Source organism: Erinaceus europaeus, chromosome 11, assembly GCF_950295315.1.
Source record: "Erinaceus europaeus chromosome 11, mEriEur2.1, whole genome shotgun sequence".
Taxonomy (NCBI): Eukaryota; Metazoa; Chordata; class Mammalia; order Eulipotyphla; family Erinaceidae; genus Erinaceus; species Erinaceus europaeus.
Genome location: NC_080172.1, coordinates 70,806,533 through 70,817,352, shown reverse-complemented (window position 1 = coordinate 70,817,352; position 10,820 = coordinate 70,806,533).

The following is a 10,820-nucleotide window of genomic DNA, read 5'->3' as shown; positions in this document are numbered from 1 at the left end:
AATGGAATAGTCACTTCCAGGCAATGGAGTGATAGGAGAAGGTCAGGGTGAACCTGGTTTGAGTCCTGGCTGGGATGTTACTCAACAGCCAGTCTCACTCTTATTGGGCGACAGTGCAGCTACCTCTCCAATTCAGTAAACAGGTTTGTGGAAATGTTTGGCTGAGTGCCAAGCTTGGATATTTTTAACCTTCTGGACTGATGAACAGAAGAAGAACTTCAGTTCTAGGAGGGAAGATGGAGTTCAGGAGCACTAGAACTTTGTTTCTTTGTATGATCATGTGACCAAAGATCCATCTCTCTCTCTCTCTATGACACTTACCTAAATTCTGACTTTCTCCTTCATCTAGCCAAACTCAAGGCTAATTCTCTGCTTGATGCTTTCCCTTCTTTCTCTCTTTTTTTATTTGTTATAATATTTTATTTTATTTATTTTATTTTAATGAAAGACAGAGACCAGAGTACTACTCAGCTCTGGTTTATGGTGGTGCTGGGGATTGAACCTGGGACCTCAGAACCTCAAACATGAGAACATTATGTTTCTCAGCATGTTAAGTAGTAAGGGAAGTAAGCCAGAGGGTTCTGTACACCCATTCTACCAAGACCCAAAGTGTTTGTCACCAGGAATTTAAAAAAATATATTATATTTATTGGATAGAGACAACCAGAAGAGATAACAAGAGGGAAGGGGGAGATGGGGAGGGAGAGAGACAGAGAGACACCTGTAGCCCTGCTCCACCACTTGTGAAGCTTTCCCCCTGCAGGTGGGGACCAGGGGCTTAAACCCTGGTCCTTGCACACTAAAACATGTGCACTCAACCAGGTGTGCCACCACTCAGTCCCCAACACATCCTGGATTCTATAGTTAAGTTCTCGTTAATTTTTTATTATTTATTTATTTATTTTACCAGAGCTCTGCTCAGCTCTGGCTTATGGTGTTGGGGGATTTAACCTGGGACCTTATAGCCTCAGGCATGAGAATCTGTTTGCATAACTATTATGCTATCACCCCATACCACCCAATTAATTTTATTTCTGGGTAGAAACACAGAGAATTTGACAGGGAAGGGGGAGCTGGAGAGAGACAGAAAGACACCTGCAGCACTGCTTCACTGTTGCAGGTGAAGCTTCCCGTTGCAGATGTAGACTGAGGGCTTGAACCAAGGTACTTGCATATTTTAACATGGGCACTCTGCTGGGTACACCATCACTCAGCCCCCAAAAGGCATAGCATACATCCTGCATCCTGGGAGGTGGCAGAGTGGGTAAGTTACTGCAGTTGCAGCATAAGGTCCTCAGTTCAATCTTCAGCAAAGCATATGCCAGAATGATGATGTTCTTACCTCTATCTGTCTCTCTCACAAAATTAATAAAATAAATCTTAAAAAATAAAATGAGGGGGTCGGGCAGTAGTACAGTGGGTTAAGCGCACATGATACTAAGTGTAAGGACCAGAGTAAGGATCCTGGTTTGAGGCCCCAGCTCCCCACCTGCAGAGGGCTCACTTCACAAGTGGTGAAGCAGGTCTGCAGGTATCTATCTTTCTCTCCCCCTCTCTGTCTTCCACTCCTTTCTCAATTTCTCTCTGTCCTATCCAACAACGACAGCAATAACAACAATGATACTAACAACAACAATAAACAACAAGGACAGCAAAAGGGAAAAATGGCCTCCAAGAGCAGTGGATTCATAGTGCAGGCACTGAGCCCCAGCAATAACCCTGGAGGCCAATAAATAAATAAATAAATTACTTAATTAATTTAAAGAATGAAAGGCTTAGGAGGTAATCAGTGGCTAGAACATTGGACCAAAAAGCAGAAAATTCCAAATTTGATCCCCAGCATTGCATGTGCCAGAGTGATGCTCTGGTGTTCTCTCTCTCATAAACAAACAAACAAACAAATTGGCCTTGGGATATAGCACAGTGGTTTACACAACAAATTTTCATGCCTGAGTCACTAGAGGACCCAGGTTTAGGCCATTGTGTTATGGTTGGTTCTATATCATCAACTCCTCAGCTCTTTAAGAAAAAAGTCTGCATTTGTCTTAGTAAGTAAGATTGTAGGGGTATAATTTCACATATATACATGGTGTAAGTCACCATACCCTAGTCCCATCTCCTGATAACCTATAGTGTTCTCAGAGTCTGATAGTTTGCAAGTTCATTTACTTTTATCATCTATTCCACACATGAGCAAAACCATCCAGCAGTCACCCTCTACTTCTTGTTTTATTTAGCACAGTCACCTCCAGCTCCATTCACTGTATTCCAAACAATACAAGCTCATCATTTTTGATTGGAGAGTAGTGTTTGACTGAATGGATAAAGACTAATTTCTTCTCTCTCTTTCTTTCTTTCTTTCTTTTTTTTTTTAATTGTCAGGGTTATTGCTGGGGCTCAGTGCCTGCATAACAGATCCACTGCTTCTGGTAGCCTTTTCTTTCTTCCCCTTTCTCGCTGCCATGTGCGCTTAACCCTCTGCGCTACCACCTGATTCCCTCTTTTTTCCCCTTTCTTCCTTAGTTCCTTCCTTCCTTTCTTCCTCCCTTCCTTCCTTCTTTCCTTCCTTCCTTCCTTCCTTCCTTCCTTCCTTCCTTCATTTTTTCATTACACAGGACAGAGAGAAATTGAGAGGAGAGCGAAAGATAGGCAGAGAGAGAGAGACCTGAAGGCCTATTCCACTGCTTGTGAAGCTCCCCTCTTTAGGTAGGTAGCAGGGGCTTGAACCCAATCCTTTTGCCCCATAAGATGCGGGCCCAACAGAATGCATCTCTGCCTGTGTTCTGTCACATAATTTCTTTATCTAGTCTTCTGTCCTCGGGCTTTTAGGCTGCTTCCATACTTTATTGTGAATAGTGCAGCTATGAATAAAGGGGTGCACATATCCTTTCAAATTAGTGTTTTCATGTCCTTTGGATGTATGCTGAGGAGTGATATTGCTGGATCATAAGGTCTTTCCATTGTTATTTATTTGAGAATTCTCCACACAGTTTTCTATAGGGGCTGTACCTACAGTGTAACAGAATTCAGTTTTCTCCACATTCTCACCAGCATTTTTGTCATCTCCTGTTCTGTTTATGTGGGTCAGCCTCACAGGTGTGGGGTGTTATCTTTGTGGTCTTAATTTGCATTTCTCTAAAGATAAGTGATGTGGAAAATTTTTTCACATGCCTGTGGGCCATTCAAATGTCTTCTTTTTGTTGTTGTCCTCAGCGCTTCACTGCTCCAAGCTTACTTTTTCAAAGAGAGAGAAGTGCGTGGTGGCACACATGATAGAGTGTACATGTTACCATGCACAAGGACTGTGGCTCAAGCCTCTGTTCCTCACATGCAAGGGGGAAGTTTCACAAGAAGTGAACAGGTCTACAGGTCTCTCTTTCCCTGCATGTCTCCCTCTTCCCTCTCATTTTTTCTATCTCTATCCAAAACAAATAAAATGTGTATGTGAGAGAGAGGAAGATACCACAGCACTAAAGCTTCCTCCAGTACAGTAGAGTAGGGGCTTGAACTTGCGTAGTGCATGCACATAGCAAAGCAAGTGCATTATCCAGGTGAGATATTTTGCCAGCCATGAAAGTTTTCAGATAGCTGGATTCAGAGCTGAATGTTTTCTTTAGAGAACTGTCCATTAAAATCCTTGCCCCAGGAGAGAGAGAGAGAGAGACCCTGAGAGCCTTTACTCATGTGATGGCAGGCTCACCTAGTCAGAGAAAGCCTTGCCCCACTTTCTAAACTATTTGTTGAGCTATATTATTTCTTTTTTAAAATCATCTTTATTTATTGAATAGAGACAACCAGAAATTGAGAGGGAGGGGGAGATAGAGAGGGAGAGAGGCAGAAAGTCACCTGCAGCTCTGCTTCACCACTTGTGACGTTTCCCTCCTGCAGGTGGGGACCATGGGCTTGAACCTGGGTCCTTGCACATTGTAATGTATGTACTCAACCAGATGCATCACCGCCTGGCCCCAGACCGTATTATTTCTTTATACATTTTTTATTTCAATCCTTTGCCAGATCTGGGATATGCGAATATCGTTTCCTAGTTGCTTGATTGCCTTTTATCATTATGGAAATCTCTTTTGATGTATAGAAGCTTTTTGATTTGATGTGGTCCCATTTGTTTATTCTTTCTTTAGTTTCTGTTTCCCATGGAGTTGTCTCTAAATACCTCTTTGATGGTAAGGTCCTGAAGTGTTTCACCTACATTTTCCTCTATGTATTTCACAACTTCAGGTCTAATATCCAAATCTTTGATCCACTTTGAGTTAATTTTGATGTGTGCTGCTAAGTAATACTCTAGTTTCATTTTTTTTTTTTTTTTTGGCCTCCAGGGTTATCGCCAGGGCTCAATGCTTGCACCACAAATCCACTGCTCCTGGAGGCCATTCTTTCCCTTTTGTTGCCCTTGCTGTTTACTGTTGTTGTTGTCATTATTATTGCTGTAGTTGTTCGTCAGGACAGAGAGAAATGGAGAGAGATGGGGAAGACAGAGAGGGGGAGAGAAAGATAGACATCTGCAGACCTGCTTCACTGCTCATGAAATGACCCCCTTATAGATGGGAAGCTGGGGGCTCGAACCTGGATCCTTACACGGGTCCTTGTGCCTCGTACCATGTGTGCTTAACCCGATGCGCTACCGCTTGGCCTCCCTCTAGTTAAAATGTTCTACTTGTGGCTGTACAGTTTTCCCAGCAGCACTTATTGAAGAGACTTTCTCTTCCCCACTAAATGGCTTTGGTTCCTTTGTCTTATATCAGATTTCCATGTGTGTAAAAATTTATTTCTGGGCTCTCTGTTCTATTCCACTGCTCTGAGCGTCTTTTTTTTATTTTTATCTTGTACTGCACTGTTGTAGTTACTGTTGCTTTGTAGTATACTTGGAAGTAAGGAAGCACAATGCTTCTGCTTTATTTCTCTCAGAATCACTTTGGCTATTCACGTCCTTTTTTAGTTACATACAGATATTAGAATTATTTGTTCTATTTTCTTGAAGAATATAATTGGAATTTTTTAATGTTTACTTTTTTAAAATTAACTTTTGTTGCCCTTGTTGTTTTATGGTTGTTGTTGTTGGATAGGACAGAGAGAAATGGAAAGAGATGGGGAAGAAAGAGAGGGGGAGAGAAAGACAGACACCTGCAGACCTGCTTCACCGCTTGTGAAACGACTCCCCTGCAGGTGGGGAGCCAGGGGCTTGAACCAGGATCCTTATGCCGGTCCTTGTGCTGTGCGCCACCTGTGCTTAACCTGCGCTTAACCTGCTGTGCTACCGCCCAACTCCCGTAATTGGAATTTTGATAGAGATTGACTTGATTCTATACATAACTTTAGGTAAATTGGTCATTATAATGATTTTTTCCCACTAGAGTTATCATTGGGTTTCAATGTCTATATGGCTTATTTTTTATTTTCCTTATTTTTGAAAGAGGTTAAAAGATAGAAAGAGGTGAAAGGAGGAGGGAAGAGAGACAGAGAGAAAGAGGGACATGTACAGCATTGCTCCGCTTCTAGTGAAGCTTCCTCCCTGAAGGTAAAGTGTGGAGCAGTTAAACCCAGCACAACAAGGCGTGCCTCCCCCAGCCCCTAATATTCATTCTTTCAGTTTATGAACATGGCACATCCTTTCATTTCTTTGTGTGTCTCTATCTCTTTATTTTAATTAAATTAAATTTGTCTATTACCAGAGCACTGTTCAGTTCTGGCTCTGGTGGTACAAGGGATTGAACCTGGGACTAGGGAGCCTCAAGCACGAGAGTCTCTTTCATAACCATTATGCAAACTATCATCTCCTGTTAGATTTACTCCAAGGTCTTTTATAATTTTTGGCTTAGATGCTCTCACCAAATATTTTTAAAGATTTATTTATTTAATGAAAAAAAGAGAGAGAGAGAGAAAGAAAGAGAGAGTATGTATGTGTCTTGGAGAAGTCAAACGCTGCTCTGGGGCTCACACCTTCAAGTCCTGCACCCTACATCCCCAGCAGCTGCCAACAATCTTAAAAGCAGAACTGAAACCTGAAATCTGAAAGGTCTATGAATGGTGGAGCTGGGTTCTGGTATCTCTTCTTCTCTCTGTTCTCCTTCTCTCTGTGTCTGAAATTTGAAGGAAAAAAAAATTCTGCTGGGAGCAGTGGATTTCATACAAACAAACAAAATAAGACCAAGTATAATTGAGGGCCCTGGAGGTGGCTTGGCAAGTTGAGCACAGGACTTGCACACTGGCACTATATATGTCTGAGTGGAACGGTGCTCTCAGCCTCTCTCAGGATAAATAAATCCTTAAGGATAAATAAATGAATAAGTCATTTTATCTTTTAAAGAAAAAGAACCAGAGAAACAATGAGTCTGAGAGACCAACCTCTTCCTGCCCCTAAGTCACTCTTCTGCCTTGCTGCCATCCAGCCCCTGCAAAGCTTCCAGACATTCCTGAGAGCTCTTGACAGGTGTTGGAGTCCTGGCTTAGGGTGAAAAACAAGACTCTAAACAGGAGCCAAGTAAGGGAGAGGTGAGGAGCTGAGAACAGGAGTGGCCAAGTATGGGCAGACAGTAAAGAGGATGCAGGGGCCAGGAGAGAGGCCTGGGCGCAGTAAATAGTGGGCTGGAAAAATGACTGGTCAGCACTTGCTCTTTCTCCCACTGTGTCCCATTTTGTTACACTTCCTCTTTGCTGCCCTGCCTGAAAAAATTAAGGTAGAAGCATTATCTCAGCTTCCTTAGCTGAAGGACTTTCCTTTCCAGAATCAGGCACAGCAAAACACAAAGAGAAAGAGTAGCCAGGCCTCTTGCCCTGTCCAAATGGAACTCCCATCTGTTCTTTCTGAGACAGGAGAAGCCCAGATTTGAGTCCCTGACTTAGGTGAATTTAGACACACACACACACACACACACACACACACACACACACACACACAGAGAGAGAGAGAGAGAGAGGGAGAGAGAGAGAGAGAGGGACCATGAGAGCTCTAACTGTTCTCCTACCTGGTCTAGGACTCTCAGTGCTGCCCTGTGTGTAATCACAAAAGATTAGACAGGATTCAGACATTTCCTCCCTTTGTCCACTGTGTGCCATGACAAATGGAATTTCAGGATGAGGAAATTCAGGGAAAGGCAGGGGTCCAAGTTTGAGGAGCTCAATTCACAGCTCCTGGAAGGAGTGGGAGAGGCTTGAGAATGGAAAGTAGTCCCAGATTCAGAGGCCTTGGGACCATGGCCAGAGAGGGTCCCAAAAAGTCTCTAGATTTCTTTCTTTCCAGTTTTGACTTTCCAAGGCAATAACTCACAGGTTTTTTAGTTGGGGGTGAGTCATGGTCTTCTCACTGATGCTCAGTAGGACTACAGGGGGAACCTCCCTTTGCTCCAGGATATTAAACAGCAAATGAAGTCCTGTTGAGGACAAGGCAAAGACCTTGCTGAGTTAACATCAAGAATTCAGAACGTCTCATTTTCAGCTTCCTAGTCCCAAGTGAGTTTGGGGAAAAGGTACATTTCAGTATGGGAAAGGTCATAGAGAAGGGGTCACCACTGATTCAGTCAGATTTGGCTCTTTCCTTTTCTGCTATTTTCTTTCTCCTTCTTCCTCTTCTTTCTCTCTCTTTTTCTCTCTCATTGATAGAGGCAGAGAAATTGAGAGGGAAGTGGAGACAGACAGGTAGAAAGAAAGACATCTACAGCACTGTTCTACCACTAATGAAGCCCCCCCACACACACACATATTGCAAGTGGGAACTTGGGGGCTTGAAACTGGATCTCTACACATGGTAATGTGTACACTCAATAGGCTGTGCTACCACCACCCCCTCTCTTGTTCTTTCTTTTTAAATTTTTTTTTAAAAAAATTTATTTATTTATTTTCCCTTTTGTTGTCCTTGTTGTCTTTTTATTGTTGTAGTAGTTCTTATTGTTGTTACTGATGTCATCATTATTAGATAAGACAGAGAGAAATGGAGAGAGGAGGGGAAGACAGAGAGAGGGAGAGAAAGATAGACACCTGCAGACCTGCTTCACCACCAGTGAAGCGACTCCCCTGCAGGTGGGGATCTGGGGGCTCGAACCAGGATCCTTATGCGCGTCCTTGCACTTTGCGCCACTTGCACTTAACCTGCTGCACTACCACCCAACTCCCCTCTCTTGTTCTTTCTTCCCTTCCTGCCTGCCTGACTTCTTTCCTTCTTTTCTTTCTGTGTCATCACTGGAGTTTCACTGCTGTAGACCCACTCTTTCAAACAGAAAGACATAAAGGCAGAGAGAAAGAAAGGCAACATAACACCAGAGCTGTACAGACTAGCTTTGAACCTGCACATGCCAAAGCAGACACCCTCTCAGATAAGGTATCTTACTAGTCCCAAGTTCTTTCTGCCTACTTCATCTCTATTTTCTGTCCTCCAGCCAGATGTAGTAGATGAGAGGAGATGGAGAGGACCTGCTCTTCTGGTCCCTCCCTTATCCAGAAAGTTCTTAGTGGTCAGCTGGACTTTGAGTCCTGGCAGGCAGAATATGACCTTGAACTCTGCTGCAGAGGTATCGCCTTCTTTGCTAATTGATGGAAGTGATGAGCCTCCTGCTCAGGCAGAGGCAAGTTCTTGGAAAGGACTGGCAGGTTGCCTGCACTATCTTTAGCTTACCCGAGCCAAAAATAAGGTGGGGGAATCCAACTGATGGACCAAGTTCAGCAAAACTGGACACGTTCTAACCTTTGTCCTCAGAACCATTTGGGCTCTCGCAGGTGGATCAACACCAGTTGGAAGGTTTCCTAGTGAATGTCTAATCCAAATTCTGTTTCACTCAGGAGGGAGTTCAGGCTGGGAGACTCAATGTGACTTTCTCAAGGACACAGAGCTATAAGGTGGTGAATCAAGACCAGTGCTTTGCCAGAGAAGATGGAAGCCACTCCATTCAATTCTTTCCAGCCTATGCCTACAAGTCACTCTCCCTGCCTTTCAAAGTACAAACAGTAATAGATTTAATGGAGGAACTCTCTGTGTGTGTGTGTGTGTGTGTGTGTGTGTGTGTGTGTGTGTGTGTGTGTGTATGTGTCTGTCTGTCTCTGACCTTGTATCAAAAGAAAAAATGAAAAGAAATGGCTTCCAGGAAGAGTGGAGCCATGAAAGCACTGATAGCCCTAGTGGAGGAGGGGAAAAAAAGGAAAAACAAAATCAGGAAAATAGCTGTCTTTTCCTCACTGAAGTCCAGATGTCCTACCTACCTGATATGAATTCCTCCTGTTTCCTTTGGTGTCCATAGTCAGTCTCCCCCCCCCCCCCCCGCCGCCACCACCACCAGGGTTATCACTGAGGCTCAGTGCCTACATGAAGAATCTACTGTTCCTGGTGGCTATTTTTCCCCTTTTTTGTTTTCTCTTTAATTTTATAGAACAGAGAGAAACTGAGAGAGCAGGAGGAAATAGAGAGGGAGAGAGAAAGAATCCAGCAGACCTGCTTCACTGCTTGTAAAGCTTCCCTGCTACATGTGGGGGCCGGGAGCTTAAATCTGGACCCTGTGAATAGTAAGGTGTGCACTCAACTGGAAGCACCACACAACCTGGCCTGTCACTGTGAGTCTTCTCAACTGCATGTTGCCTCCAGGCTTCCAGGCCCAGCATCCCATCAGACCTGAGTCCCTGAGTTTAAGTCTGCAGGGTGTTTGCTCAAGCTTCCTGCTAGAGGGAGGACTGGAACACAGGGGAGAGAAGGAGGCAATGCTTGCCTGAGACCCTACACAGCCTGCCCAGGCCCAGGCAATGCAGGCTGTGGTGTGGGGCTATCTGCTCAACAGAAATGAGTCCCAGCAGGTGTACAACACCTGGGGATCCTCTAAGTGTTTGTAAGCAGGCTCCCAACCTCTGACCTCCCAAAGGATCCACAGCGACAGCAGCTTTGTTTACTGGGCCTGCAGCTCAGCCCCAGTCAGCCAGGCAGATGCTATGGAAAGTGGGGGAGAGGTCAGTGGAAATACTCTAGCTCATGCCTGAGACTATTCTGGAATCTGGGGAAGCTGCTGGCTCCCATGTCTCGAGCTTCTTCAGCAAGGTCACCTGCCAGGAGGGGCAGGAGGCCAGACAGGAAAGAGTTTAAGAATGGTCTTATTTTCTAGACATTTGAGGCAGTATAGCTGATCCCAAGACCCGCTCACCTTTGCCCTCTTTTCCCAGGAAAATAAAGTGTGAGTATAGAGGTGGGAGGGCAAGCCTGCACTCTAGCTTTCTGTTGTCTCTTGTCTAGAATATTCTTTGTTCTCATTAGGAGGGGATTAAACATTAGGTGGGATTTTGGGAGTGAACTGTGCTCTCAACATAGACACAGAGGTAGCTGACCAGGTAAGGACCGGTTTGTGTGTAAGTGTATGTGTGTTTGTGTATTGTTTATGGGGGAAGGTGAAAGAAACAGTTATTTAATTTATTTTTTCACCAGAGCATGGCTAAATTCTGGCTTCTGGTGCTGGGAATTGAACCTGGAACCTTCATCACGAAAATCAACATAACCATTATGCTACCTCCCTAGTCTACTCAAAAAAAATTTTTTGTGTGTGCCTTTCACCTTTATTTCTTCCTGATTTCTCCTTATTTAGGCTCACAGGCTAAATTATGACTCTGGAAAACCCTAGTGACAGGTCCCTGGTCCCTCCTGTATTGCTCTTACACAAAAATTCACAAGAGCTTGGAAACACATCAGTCATCAAAAATTGCTCAATAACTCCAGAATTATCTGTTTCCATCTTTGTTTTCCTGGATACTTCTGCTGTAACTGCTACTATACACCCAAATGTATTTTTTCCCCAGAGCACTGCCTTATGATGGTGCCTGGGATTGAACCTGGGACCTAGGAG